This window comes from Poecilia reticulata, chromosome 6 (assembly GCF_904066995.2).
Source record: "Poecilia reticulata chromosome 6, P_reticulata-male-v2, whole genome shotgun sequence".
NCBI lineage: Eukaryota > Metazoa > Chordata > Actinopteri > Cyprinodontiformes > Poeciliidae > Poecilia > Poecilia reticulata.
Genome location: NC_088835.1, coordinates 5,827,319 through 5,842,283, shown reverse-complemented (window position 1 = coordinate 5,842,283; position 14,965 = coordinate 5,827,319). Strand labels below are relative to the sequence as shown.

At 40.7% G+C, this 14,965-nt stretch overlaps 1 protein-coding gene across 2 annotated transcripts in view; it reads right to left on the bottom strand.

Annotated features, from left to right (window-relative positions):
* Positions 1-14,965, bottom strand: part of insc (INSC spindle orientation adaptor protein) — a 61,844-nt gene that overhangs the window by 43,702 nt on the left and 3,177 nt on the right. The window contains exon 1 of one of the 2 annotated variants that reach the window (XM_008410814.3): positions 5,874-6,031. The exons of the other annotated variant lie outside the window; for it this stretch is intronic. The gene's annotated coding sequence lies outside the window, so the exon portion shown is untranslated. Of the gene's footprint in view, positions 1-5,873; positions 6,032-14,965 lie in introns of those variants that run through there. 2 annotated transcript variants of the gene reach the window in all.

Genomic DNA, 14,965 nt, shown 5'->3' with positions numbered 1-14,965 from the left:
CACCGTGACAGTTCTCACCCTCTCTCCCGCTACATGAAGCTAGGTAGTCTGACACCATGGCACACATTACAGCTGTCACTTTGAACGAAAACAATGAAATAGTATTGTGGATGCTCTGCGTGCTCTTTCGTTCTTGTGTTTTGTTTATTTGTTAATTTAAAAAATATCAATGTACATAATTAAATAAAATCTTCATAGCTACTGCAGTGTACGCAGAACATTACATTACAGAACAAAGAATGATGTTCTGTCAGGTCGCTATATGCTGTCAGATCGTCATACACTTAGCACAAACTCATGGCTGTCAGTCATATCTGTCAGTCATTACCATATATAATTTTATTTAATCAGCAACATAGAATCATGACGTAGATCATTATACACTTTGTTATTAACAGTTGTATGGCATCCTGACTTAGTGGTTAAGTAGGTTAATGAGTTTTACACAGGCGTGTGTTGTAGCTGACTCCAGCTGCAACCAGACCCTGCTTTAAATACACTTTGAAACCACGACAACGCATGTATATCTATACAGTTATCATTGAAAACAATTCAATGGCTTATTTTCGTCATAACTTGTTGTGTATGGTGAACTGACAACTCCTCTGACGGTCGGACTTCTTAATGCGCATGCAGGCATGGTACTCACTGCATGTATGCTATTCTGACAGCGTATGATAATCTGATAGAACAACAGCTCTCAGTGACACTCCAGTCCTATTTTCTAAGTAAAGAGCCGTTAAGAAGAATCGGACTGTTTCTGAATGTCACATCACTATATTGCAGACTTTTGGACACAGCGTTGTCCCATATTTGCGACAAGTCAGTCAACACCTCCGCACAATAATTCAGCGCAGTGAGTTACTTTTTTCATTACAAATGCTTATGTGTCTCTGTTCAGCTAGCTTTGCTAACATCACGTCAATGGAGCTTACCTTTTTTTGAGGTACTTTTCTAAGTGACGAAAAAAGTTAGACGTTGTCCCCACCGTCTGTGAAAGCGAAGCGCTGCTGAGTTAGCTGTGCCATCGGATTTCTTATGATTTATACAGCGCTATTCTATTGCTGGCGATTAGACAGACATCTTCTGCCGCTGAGAGAAAACCACTGCGCATGTCTTGGAGCGCCGCGTGCGAGTGAAAGGTTGGGAGGGGTGTGGGAGTAACAGAAACATGTAATTGCTTGGTTTTCAATTGGTGCTTTCTGCTTCCACTGAAAACAAAGATGTTAACAAATAAACTGGATAGTATGCTGTACGTTTAGTGATATTTTCACAGTTGCGGTCTCAACTGGTCTTGAAATAAAATGCCGAGTCCTCAGCGCCCGAGACCGAGACAAGACCAAGAGCAAATGCGGTCAAGTCCGAGACGAGACCGAGACCATCAAAAAATGGTCTCGAGACCAAGACCGACCTCGAGTACTACAACACTGTCAAAGACACAAACATTAATTAAGCCCAATCATCCAAGGATTTTAAGTTTGCAACATGTTGGTACCTTGAAACTGATAGCAACAGAAAGTCAGCCGGCTCTAATACATGAACTTTAATGTAAAACAAAATTCTTTAAGTTACAAGGAATGCACCGCTTTACGTCCAATAAAGGATTGCGGAGTGAGAGGCGGGGAACACCCTGAGGGAGGTGGCTCATCACAGAGACAACACAGACTCACTCACACCTATGGGTGATTTATGACTCTCCTTTTAATCGAGCATCCATGTTTTCAGTCATTGCTGAAGACATGGATGCAGGAGTACCTGGAAAATACCCACGGATAACCCGAGAGGACTCTGCCTCAATTTGAGTCAACCATCCTGCTGCCACCCAGCATTTTATGTGTCCTTGGCTTCCCAAAATTTGTGAGGTTTGTAAATACTTTGCTGAGCTATGAATCTAATCAACATTTAGAGATTGAAAACAACAGATTTTCTGCTTTGGAAAAGTAGGATTATTCAAACTGTTTAAGTCAAGGGTGTCCAAACTTTTTGTCACTTGAGCCTAAATCAGATATATATGTGTATATAAACTAGAATCAAGCAAATTAAAGTTATTCATTGCACAACTAAAACCTAAGAAGTTTTCTGTATGAGAAGAAATACAGCGATCGATTGAGGAAATTTACTTGCGGTTATAAAAACAAGATTTTAGTCACCATTTTTCAAAAGATGCTTGGTAATATTCAGCCACGTTCATTACATTAAATAAAAGCTGATTTGGATACAGACAGAAAACGTTTCAGTAAAAGCCTCTAGAATGTGGTTGTACATATTGTAAAAAAGACATATATATATATATGTAAAAGATAAATACTTTGTATTGTATTTAACATTTTCCATTGTAATGTTGGAATAGTTCTTCACATCTGACTAAAGGGACCAAATGCGTATTTGCCGTTTCTGATAACAGCTGTAAAAAGAAAAAACTTGACATCTTCCCACGTTCTGTTAATGACCAGGTCCAGAACCCGGTGTAAACCCGGGCAGCTCCCATTCTGTGTCCACATCATCCCAGATGGAAACATAAATTTGCCGTTCTGAAGACACAACAGCACATTCTGCTAAAGCTGCACTGTAGCTCAGGTTGGCTAATGATAGAAAAATAATGTCAACATCCTGACACGTCTCAGGGAGGATGATGGGCCTCGGTGGCGTCACAGGTTTCAACGTGCCACGCTATGATGTCAGGAATAAAATGTGTGGGAGGACGGAGACGTCGCATACCCCCCCTTGTATTTTTGAAACAATAAGAGGCCGAGTTTGGAAAGGGAAGTGGTGGGGGGGAAATAATAAAAAATAAAAAGTTAAAGGAAGTGGAAATGTGGAGAAGATGACAGCCGGAGATGGACTGTGGATTCATACAGGTAAGAAAAAAGCGACACAAACCCTCTTGTCACTTACAGTTCTTCAGAATGTGGAGTTTTTGACTGGAAAAGTTTCACAGTAGAAAAATTTCTTATTCGATTATAGAAGTGTAGAGATTTTAGAGTTTTGTTTTAATCAGCTACGGTCTCTTTGGGTTTGCAGTGATAAAGCAGTAAAGTATACGCCCATCAGGCATTAACATTATAAATACGATGTAATGCTTATTCATACGCATTTCTCACTTCACATCTGTTAACTCCTGTGATTGGAAATACAATAGTTGATCTGTTGGATCAGAGATGAAATGGTTCGTGGAGACCAACCTGTTTCACCAATAATTCAACGTAGCTTAGAAAGAAACTGCCAGAACGAGGAAATAAATTCAGAAGCAGTATCTCGATATACCGAGACACAACACATGGTAGATTGAGGAAGTTTCTTGTTTTAGCAAAATATAGAGCCAGTTATGAGATTTATGTCATTAAAAACCAAAATGTGTCGCGTAAACAAGGAGGTCGTAAATCAGCAAGACCTTGTGAGACGAATGAGAAGATAGAAAGTCAGAGTCCATTCATGCCTTTTTAAAAAAGCTGTGATCTGTTTGAGACATGCAACATTTTTACATCTCAGTTGAACAAAAAACTCGTTATGACAAGTTAGACTTAAAACAAGTTTAAAAAACTTCAAACAAATCATAATGAGATTTCCTATTGCTTCTGTGAGTAAACACCACAACTCTGATGAACTCTCTTGTTCGAAAGCAGATTTCAAATCGTAAATTCTAGAAACAGAGATAAAAAAGTGAATATGTAGGAGTTTCACTCTCTAGTAAAGACACTGTTGTTTTCATTACTCAACAAAGCATTCTTCCCGGTTTTCTTTAGCCTGTTTCGATGAAAAATGAAGCGGTCAGGGGTTATCAAAAGTTTGCAGAGGGATACACTAGCAGAAACATCCTTCTAGCTGTAGTTTTGTGTTGATGTATTGAGAAAAATGTAAAAAATAATAGGTGATACAAGTCAGTCTGACTGGCCCTAAATCTCGTTTTGAAGTACGAAGAAGCTGAATCTCTTTCACCTTCTTTCTCCGGCCTCCACAGACACAGTGAGAGTTTATTGGCACTTAAAATGTTCTCTCAGCAGACTACCTGACAGCACAGCCTCACTTTCGCTCCCTTCCACTCCTGCCCCACATGCCTTCGCTATCTGATAATAGCTATGGTCTTAAGTTGATCCTAAAGAAAACCAAAGTGTCCTCAAGTTTTGCAAGAAGCAATACGCTGAGCAACAGGCTTTAAGTATATTTAGAAAAGAACTGGAAAAGTAATTTAGTGTAATTTGCGGGGGGAAAGCATGCATCCTTTATCCAAGCTGACATCAGATATTTGAGAAGTTATAATAAAAGCATTCTAAAAGACTTTACCAGACATTAGATGTTTTTTTTAGCATGTCACAATTACTTTCTAAAGTTTCTGCATGCATGTATATTGAAATTTATGAAAACCTCAAGTTGTTCCTTTTTAGAAAAATTCCTGGCTGCACTAATGTCCATGTAAGGCCAGACCCGGTGCTGTCTGTTCGGGTCGGCTAGCATTCTTTCCTTTGAATAATGTGGAAGTTAAATACTATGCCTTCACAGCGTTTCTAGGCAACCCGTGGATGCAGATGAGATCACAGGGGTTAAGTTGCACCCACACACACACACAGGGACACATTCATGTATAAACTTACAGCTTCATTCATGGTTTAGCATTAAGTCACCCTGCAAAATGTTTCACTAATGCATGTGGACTGGGACTGCTCTTGTATCAATTTAAAGGGCCGGTATTATGTATTTTCCAGGCACATAATACCATTTTATAGACATGATGACCGTTATTGTTTACATCCGGAAAATGTGTACAACGCTGGAGGGCAAAAAGACGATTCTTTAACTCGCCATCCATAGCCGATCTGCCGTAGCAGAACAATTCAGTTGACAAAAGGAAACCTGGAGATGTAGGAGTAATTAATTCAGTGCACTGTGCCACAGCAAGGGGAAAATAACGCAGAAAAATGATTGAAGAATAACTCAAAGCCACCACTAGTGTATCGGGATGCAACGCCAATAAGCACGCAAACATTTCCCACACCAAGAACAAGAACATTTAGTCTGTTACAGTATCATGCTTCCAGGGATCGTCTGAACACAGCGTTGGTTGATTAGTTAATTTAAACACCTGCTCTACTGATGGGATGCCATTTCTTTTCCCAACTGAACCAAAACGTGCTGAATTCTGCAGCTACATGGTAAGGTTGTCAAAGTCAAGCTAGCATAACTAACCTACTTCTCCCTCTCTTGCTATTTGTGATGTGATATTGAACCTTGTTATGTAGTTGTAGCAATATTAATACCAAAGCAGTGTGTCCCTTTTCTTTAATATATCACACGCACATTTAAGATTTAGCGCATGATGTTCACACCTTGACAGCTAAAACCAACATAAACATCGTAAGATCCCGCCCTACAGCTTCGTCCTGGAGGGCGGGATCTTACGCATGTGATGTCACCCTGCAATGTGTCTACAGCACAATCAAGTAACTGTTGCTTTCAGTTGTTATAAAAATGCTGCCTATATAAAATATAGCTTGAGAAAATTTACTTTTGCGATATAACGCCTTGAAATTAGGCCTCTGTCTCTTTAAGAAACTCCTGCTCTTTCAGGAAGTCATCGCAATATGGCTCCTCTATTAGCAATGTTTTCTCCAGCACTGCACTGAGTAGATGCATCGTTGATTTTACATAATACTGCCCCTTTAAGGCAAGAATAATGACAGCAGTTCCCCGAGGCACCCAGTGAACCCCGGGCCAGTAAAGATTACATTCAGCTGTGCAAATAACTTTACCGCCTTACCACAAGTCTGCTAATGTGAACACACCATCTTTTTGCTTCTTTATAGCAAGCTGTAAAGATTACTCATAACTCGGATTTTCCAAAAGACAAATAGAAAAAAATAAGGTAGCGGCTCCATTACCTCACGAGAGGTCCAACGTCTCCGGTTTTACACCACGACAATTATCCAAACGCTTTTCAAGTTTCCCAATTTCATCTACACTTAGCTGAATAAGTAAATTAATTACTTAAAAAAGGCTAGACTTGGTGAGAGAAAGAAAACACCCCAACAACACGTACAACTAACTGGAAAGTTTCAGAGTGAATGTGTCGCTCTGGGGCAGGGGACTCAAACAGAGCAGAACGAGATCCAGTCAGGAGGAGTGAAGAGGACCTAGCAGGCACCTGACATCTGAGCAAGCAAAACATCAGGAGCTGCTAAATAATGAATAAGCTAAGCTCATAAAGAAGCCAACACACACACACACACACACACACGTATACACACGCCACATGGTGAACAGCGAGTCAGACAGTCGTAATTGAAGGTAGGCTTACATTGTGGTAAGGTAAAAACAGGGTATGTAACTATAATCAGTCAAAGCCTCTTGACACATGTTGCTAACTTTATAGTCTGTCATCTCTGTGAAACCCTCCTCTCACATTCAACTAAATTTTCTAAAGCTTTCGTTTCACTAAAGTTTTGGACCAACACTAAATAAAAATAAAAAAAAATATCAGATGGGGTTGGTTATTTGGAAGAAAAATTACAATCCTGTGCGGTGTGCAAAATGGCAAGATTGATGGGTGTGACTGCAACCACACCCAAACCATATGCATAGTTTCACTGACAGAGCATTCCTCGAGGCAAGAAAGCGAGGAAAATCCAATCAGTGAAGAAGAGCAGTCAGTTTTAAGAAACCCAAGTATAGGAAAGAGGAGATTATTCCTCTGAAGCAGCAGTGGAGTCCTCAGAGCACTGCTATAACCATGTTTTGTTGGTTTACAGCCACAAACACCAATGGATGTTACATGACAGGTCAACACTAACTAGAGGATTAAAATCAAAATCTGTCCATTTGCCCTCAGAATAGAGAGAAACTTCAAATAGGGTTACATTATAGAACAACATCCTAATCTCTGTTATGGAGCTCTGTTCAATCCATCGTTCACAATGGGATAATATTACAAATGCACATGTACAAATGCCTGGCTGTTCACCCGAATTGACAGGAGATTGGAAAACATGCTGACAGGACTATTAGTCATGGACTCCATAAATTGAAGGGTGTTCTCACACCCGATAATCACCCAGAATGCCCTACACTACAGTTTACTTCCTGTTTTTTAAAGCGATCTCCTGTCAGCTATGCATTCGAACCGCACCGGACTTCACTTTAACTGAGCCAACACATACGTTTGTAGGTGGACTTTTTTGGTTTGCGTCAGAGTTCAATTGTGCGTTCACACCTCGCCAAACGAGCAGGACTTTCTAGGCAAATGAACTAGAGTCTGATTAAAGCGGACTAAACATGGCTGGTGTGAATTTAGAGAAAAAGTAGCTAAAAGAAAGCCTTAAGAAGTACCAGCAGCAGTTTGCCAGAATCAGCTTGGGGACTTGGCTCCAGGAAATGATGCTCTGGTAATATGAGACCAAAACAGAACTTTTTCCTCTCTATGTAAAATACTGTAGCACCATCATGGTTTGGGAATGTTTCTGTATGTACGTATGTAACCTTTATTTAACCAGGTATGTCTCAATGAGGTTAAAAATCTCTTTTTTTCAAGAGAGACCTGGCCAAGACTGACGATTACAAAATCCTTCAGCAGGGAAGCTGCTTAGCAATGGAAGAAAACTCGTTGATGTTGAAACATCAGACTATAGTTGAGGTTCACCTTGCTGCTAAAAGTGAGTGAGCCTGAACACACCATCTCCATGTGGGTCTGTTAGTGGTTGTAACGGAAAGTATGAAAAAGTACATGACTATTTTTGTCTACTTATTATGAGACAAAAACTTAAATTTAAGATTCAAAATAAACTAGCAAGGGTGTGTAAACCATGGAACATTCCATACCTAAAAATGATCATAATTACATCACCAAAAACACAGTGGAGCAAAACCCTTATGCCTGGGCTTGCTTTGTTTTTTTTTTTTTGTTTTTTTTTATACACTCTAGCGATCATAAAGCCAAGAATCACACATCCATTGCAACAAACATGTAGCACTTTTAATGAACCCAATATGGGGTTTAGCTTTTTCCAACTTCCACAACAAAGCAGGACAACCAGGCTCTGCGGATGGGTTTGAGAGACGACAGCGACAGCAGTGCATACACAGCACCATGAAAGAGCACTGAACTCTCCAAGCTGCTTGACTGGAGCTACTCAAACTCAGCGTAATATCGCAATAAAACCACACGACACAGGGGAAAACTCCATAAAGCTGCAACTGAACAACTATGTTGCACCAGTTTTCAGAGTCAGTAAAAACACTCCAGCTCTTCCAGACCGAAGGGAGCGCACACATAAAACGACATATTGCTCTATTGATAAAATGTTTTATCAATACAGCTGGCGAAAGGAGTTACAGACTGACGCCACTGGATCGCACCACGACTGTTGGCAGGCTCAGCAGAAACGTGTTGTTTTCTGGAACTATTGTGAGTTACGTGGGCGAGCTTTTGAAGTTTGACCCAACATTGGACCCCGGATTTCAGGCGATCGACAAACCTGCATCTGGTCTCAGATCAGATGGTCTCTAGGTGGTTGCTACACAGCTAGCATTTTTTTTTCTATCTGATGTAGTGTCATTGCTGCATCTCTGGTAGAGACGGGACTCACGCTGCTCACGCGTGGCTAAGACTTAAAGGAATAATCCTGTATTGATCCCAGAGATTATTGATTTGAGTGGATGGCTTGAGTTTTCAGAAACGGGTTTTAGAGTGAAATGATCCTGGGTTCTACAACCAGGGCAGCTCCTCCCAGGTCAACCCTGCAGCTGTTTGACATTAAGAGGTGGGAGTGTGTCAGGTTGGCTGCGTCTGTATGTGGGTTTGAAGTCGCAGAGAAAGAAACACTAAGAATCATGGGCGGAGGGTATACGTCCTGCCCAGATCTTTCCTCCAGGGTGGGACTTTTCCTTTGACTGACCACTGATTTAAAGGCGCAGGAGTAATGGGAGTCACATGCGCTCAACATGATAAGTAAATATCAGCACGGTATGCAAGAAATGTTCCGTACGTGCGGGCCGAGCGCACACGTGGCGCTTTAAAAAACACATTTTCTGTGCTTTTCTTTGCTCTTTGGGCACAAAAAGCAAACACTGGAGAAAGTTTTCTGCGTAATTAGACCCGGCAAACAGTCTGCCAAGTCTCATTTAAGATAGCATATCCAGAGAAACGGCTTGGTGTATGCGGCTGTGTAATGAGTTTAATACGCAGAAGGACTTACGTTAACAAAGGATCTTTTTATGAAGCAGTTCAAGTGTTTTTGCTCATGTTTTGTCGGCCATCAACTGTAGAGGGACAATGAAGATTGCTGGGCTTTTCTTTACTGTTAATCCAAAGGAAACACACACACTATAACATCTGAGTTATTTTTTTTCCCCCAGAGGAGTGAATTGGACAAAACTCAAACTTTGGGTTAAAATTTGTGACTCAGTTTTTTTAAGGTTAAAGAATATACAAGGAATTCTTTTAAAACTAACTGGATTGAAGTTCCTTATCATAAAACACAAAAATTGAAAAATTTTGCAATTATGCTGAATAATAACGGAATTGTCAGTTGATTGTGTTGGACGGGTTGGTTAGGAAATTAGGTTATGTGAAGTTATTAATATTCCCTTTGCCTTTATTGGAACAATGTCATGTTGGAAACCAAAATAAATCTATGAAGTGGTCGACTAACAATATAGTCAGATTCTTAATTTCAGCTGACTAGCAATTTATAATAACTTCAATTAAAAACATGACGGAACGCAGATGCGCTGCACTTCGTCAGTCTGCTCCAGCTCTGCCAAGAACTGAGTCAACTTTAAGGTTTAGCATCAGAATGAACATTGTTGTCATGTATATTTTTTCTAGCTGAGGATGTTTGCTGAACATACTAAGGTACAGCCAGTGTCAAAGGTTAAACAGTTCAACCTTCTTTTCCTACTTCACAGTTACAGCAAATTATGCTTTCTTTCTTTTTTGCACATGTTAGATGAAAACACTTCAAATTTTTTACATGTTGAGTGACACAATTTTTTTTGTCATTCTTTTCTTACAGTAGATGAAGTTATGAAGAACAGAGGCTTCCAGTCAAATAAAACAATGAAAGGTTAAGCCAACAGAAAACAACGCTAGATGAGAAAAGCATGGAGGAAGCAGAAGCAGTAGCCCCTTAAAACTCCATTAGGTGCTCTCAATGGACATTTTCAAAAGGATGGGGGGAGCGGAGTGGAGGGGAGCGACGACCGAGAGGAATTTCAGTCTTTGGAGGAAATCTCACAACAAACAAAAGCTGAGAAGAACTAAAGCTCCAATTTCCTCTCGTGATCTTCCCAGTGAACCACAACAAGGCCTACGGAGCAAATACAGTACATAGCGAACGCATCAAAGACCGATAAGAAGACTGGAGCTCAATACGCCGTGACCTGCCGGCAATTAGTTGATGCAGATAGGAAGAAAAGAACTGAGTAAAGAAAGAGGTCAGCACAAGAAAGGCTGGTGAGATTCCACCAGTTTGATTTGGATCGATCTCCCAGTTCCTTGGTGGCTCCCATACTGGTACACACCCACACGAAAACTTATACCTGCACTCCTATAATTGGGTTTCCTTCTTTGAAGAGTCATCACTGAGTCATGGATGCTGTCACAGGGTTGTCATTATCAGTAAAGCACCACCAAATATACACTACACTGATGAGTGAAACATCATTATAGAGTTTTAAATGTATGGCTTCATGGTATGATGTGATGATAAAGAACAATCTGACCTTCATCTGATGAGCCCATTAGATAAAAAACATTTCCAAAATGTTCTATCTAAAAATAATGCACTTCTAGGGATAGACACTCACATCCATCGTTTAATACATTTTTGAAGTTCTTTTGGCAGAAATCATAACTCAGGCCTTCTCGGGGAAGTCTCAACAAGCATTGCAGATCCTCTCTAGCTATTGGTACATGGACATTTATAAGTCTTTCCAGAGATAGTCCATTTAAATTAACCTTGGGCCGTGGCTGGGCCATTCAAGGACACTCATTGAGAAGTTTATGTTTCCTGACCTTACAATTGAAATGTCTTTGAAACTAGACTAGACCCAGAAGACTTGAGTGGTCTGGAAAGTCGATACCACAACAACAATAGGTCTTTAATCAAATTTGTTTCCAAGCCATTCACAGCGATTCATAAACTAACAAAAGTATTTCAAAATCTATTCTCTGAGCTATAAGGATCCAGTGGAAGATCGTTAGAAATCGAGTGATGTGCTCTATCTTCATGGTTCTAGAGAGAACACGAGCAGCTGCGTTCTGAATCAGCTGCAGCTAAAGGTTTTATTTAGGTTTGTTTTTTTTAGGGAGACCCGTGAAGACACTTTTGCAGTAATCAATGTGACTAAAGATAAACACATGGATGAGTTTCTCCAGATCTTGTTGGAACATTATTCCTTTCATTCAAGAAATGTTCATGAGGTGATAGAAGGCCGGCTTTGTAGCTGTCTTCATGTGTCTCTGAGTGTTCTGGTCTGACTCCATCACCACACCCAGACAGTGTTAACCAGGTGATGACCACTGCCATGACATGATGTTTGGTGTTCAGGTCCCACATTTGGAATTAATCACACCAGATTAATTTGGATAGAATACAAACTCACTGGGTTGTTTTTGTTTCCTGTCAGGGCAGCCAACCTTTCACACCACATGTCACCCAATGATAGCTGGAAACTCTATCCGTTAACCCCACAGGTGTAAACAATCAATGAAGGAATAAAATACATATCCTGAGCCTCAAAAGTGAATTAGGTTGTCGCTAAGGACACCAACTAAACCATTAACGCGGCAGTTAATGTGTTTGCCAGACTCCTCCAATTCCAGACTTGCGGCACCAATATCTGCTTCCTGTTTCCAGCTTTAGCTGTGGTAAGACACTTCTCGTCCCACCCTCAGTGACAGCCATTGCTCATCATTGAATGCCCTCCCTACTCTCTTAATGTCACAGGACAATGAGAGCGGGGGCGAGACTGCGGAGAGGCAGGCGTTTTATAGCGGAAACCCCAGTGTTCCCCACCCCGTGGATGGAGGACCTAATTAAACAGCACGTCAAGCACAGCCAGGGCCCCACCTGCCTGTGGTGGTTCGTGTTAAACCGTGGCACGCCCTCCCCGGCTCGGCACCAGGAGGCGCAGAGGAGAACGCAGCGAAGAAAGTCACAGATTTAAACCCAAGTCAGCCACACGTCATTAGACAAAATAAAGTCCTGGGCTTTGATCACAGCAGACTGTAATTTGCTCGTGTGAACTGAACTGTACTGCTGCAACAAGTTGAACCTTGAGCAATACATAATGCTGAAGTTGCACTTTGGGTTGAGGAAAATGTTTTTTGATTTGAGAACGCAACGTCTCTTTGGAAGGCCTGGGATAATTTGTGAGGAAAAATCGCATCACTTTCACTTACATTGCCACTGCACACTTTGCATTATTTGACGACAACATACTTCTGCAGTGCTTTTTAAAAGTATTCAGACCTCTTGAACTTTTCAGCATGTGTTGTGATCAAACCACAAGTATTTAATGTGTTGAGTAGAAGGAAAGTGATATACAGTTTTTGCTTTATTTTCACAAATTAATATCAGAACAGTGTGGTGTGCATTAGTATTCAACCCCAATGAGTCAATAATACATTGCTGAAATATCTTTCACTTACAGCCCACTTTTAGGATATATCTCTACAAACTGTTGAAGACTTTGTCACAGGGCAGCACAATAAATCGTGAATGTATGAATCATCCTGGTCATTATCAGTGTTTGAGATCTTCAAATCACAAATGACTGGAGTGTAATACTTGTTGTCTTGTATAGTTTGAGTTCCGATGTTGCACCTTTCATGATAATCCAATTGTTAGCTGGTACAACAGAATCTCATAACAGAAAAACCTCCAACTGGACACAAATTACAAAGGTTAAAAACAGCAGAATTATGCAAAATAAACCTTGTACTATTATGTAATTTCCAATTACATAATAGTACAACTGTTATAATTGTTATTAATATGTATATGTTGTCTGTTGTTGTGGTTTCTCGGTTTTGTTTTCTCTCTTTCTGCAGGTTTAGAAGCTTCAAACGTGTTAACCTGCGTTCTCTCTGTGCTTATTTCTCACTCCTTCTCCTACGTCCTTTCCCTTTAAACCTTTTCCCACTTTTCTCCTTTTCTCTTCTCCTTCCTTTTTTGTCTCTCTGTCCATCACATTTGAAATAAATGCAAAAAATGTTTTGAAAAACCTTTATAGCATTATAGTATGTAACTGGAGTACATTTTTCACCTTCTGCAGAGACAATAACTGTCCAGTCAGAAGTCCTCGTAGGTGGACGGTCATGTCGGTAGGTTCGCCATTGCACCAAACTCCTTCCATTGTTGCATGATGGATTGAGAATTGAATTAGACTGTTTTATAAACTAACCCTGCCTGAAACCTCACCACTTCTGAACTTCATGATTCTGTTTGTTTACTAAAGCTCTCCAACATCCGTTAGTTTATCCCATAAAATCCCAATTGAAAAACAACGTCAAGTTCAAGGTCTGTACGACTGCTTCTAGAGGAATCCTTGCCTCCGGACTCTAGGAGGAAAACCACCAAACATCTACACAAGCACAACCAAATGAAAGGACTGAGCTGGTTTTTTTTCAGTCAGGACCTCCTTCTTCGGAGGCTTCAGAGCCATCCGTCACACCACTGATCTGAGGAACAACAGAAACAAACAACAACGGCGACAAATGATTCACATGTTATGTCTTTTCTGTTTTTGGCCTACTTGTACATCTTTGGTTTGGTCCTTTGTGTTGCTGTGTGACATGTAATGACATAGTGACAACATGACTTGTAGAACCCCAGAGATGGCTGCGATCGCAGTTCGCCGTGGGGCTGACTGCCCTCTTATGCAGCGAACAAAAAGCCAAAGAGGAATTAAAAGACTGAAAATATATTACAAAAACATCACGCATTTGGAAACTTTTCCTAACAAGTCCGTCTTGATGTTTTTATTTGTCTCTCGCTGCCAAACGCAGACTTTTCCGCGCACCACCGAGCCACACAGACAGGCCGTCGTAAAGATGCATGCCGACTGTGTTGTCGTTATTACTTTCAGACTCCCAGAAATCTTTGTTGTTTTTACGCCACCTCAACTTTCATCACTCCTACACAAACCAGATCAGCCGCTTTCCAAACTTTTTTTTTTTTGCTACTGGGGCGCTCAGCCTCGACATGACTCAGAACAAAAACATAAAATATTTTCCACTTGAGAGCGATGTGCGAAATCTTGAGGGGGCCGTTTATCTGCTATTTGATGCCCTCAAATCACAACAGAGGGCACGCTGAAAGGATGACAGCACTACTTCTTCATACCAGGTATTTATAATGTGAGCACGTCAACCTGAAGAAATGAATTCATTCAAATGTATCCAACTCTTCCCCATATGAATGTAATCTCTGCTGAGCTGCTGTTTAAAAATAGGACCTCATTAGTTGCATCAGTTTAGATTGAGATAGAAAACCTCAAATAACTGGACTTTTGATGGAAATATCTTTGCTACATCTTAGAAGCATGGCTAAGTCAACAGAATTGTCCAGAAAGGTCAATCACCTACTACAAACAAGGACCGGGATATAAAAAGAGAACCAAGGTCCTAATTTCAAAGAACAGTTCGCAAGTGTAAAGTTAAAGGAACACCTGGACACGGGTGGAAGAGGAAGCCATCATCAGAACACTGTCACCAAAGAGCTTTTGAAGGACATGCCCTACCTGTCATGTTTTGGACTTGAGATCATGGGAAACGTCACCGTGTGGTGCTACCGTAAGAGCAGGGAGGAAGAGAAACTACAGTGAGAGCGGGCGGCACAATACAGGATATTTATGGGAAAATAATAATATGGGGTAAAAAAACCCCGATAAAAACAGGAGACTTGACCGGTATGGAATATGCTGAAAAAACCCTAATGCCTTCAGTATCGTGTTCTTTGGTCAGATATCAGGG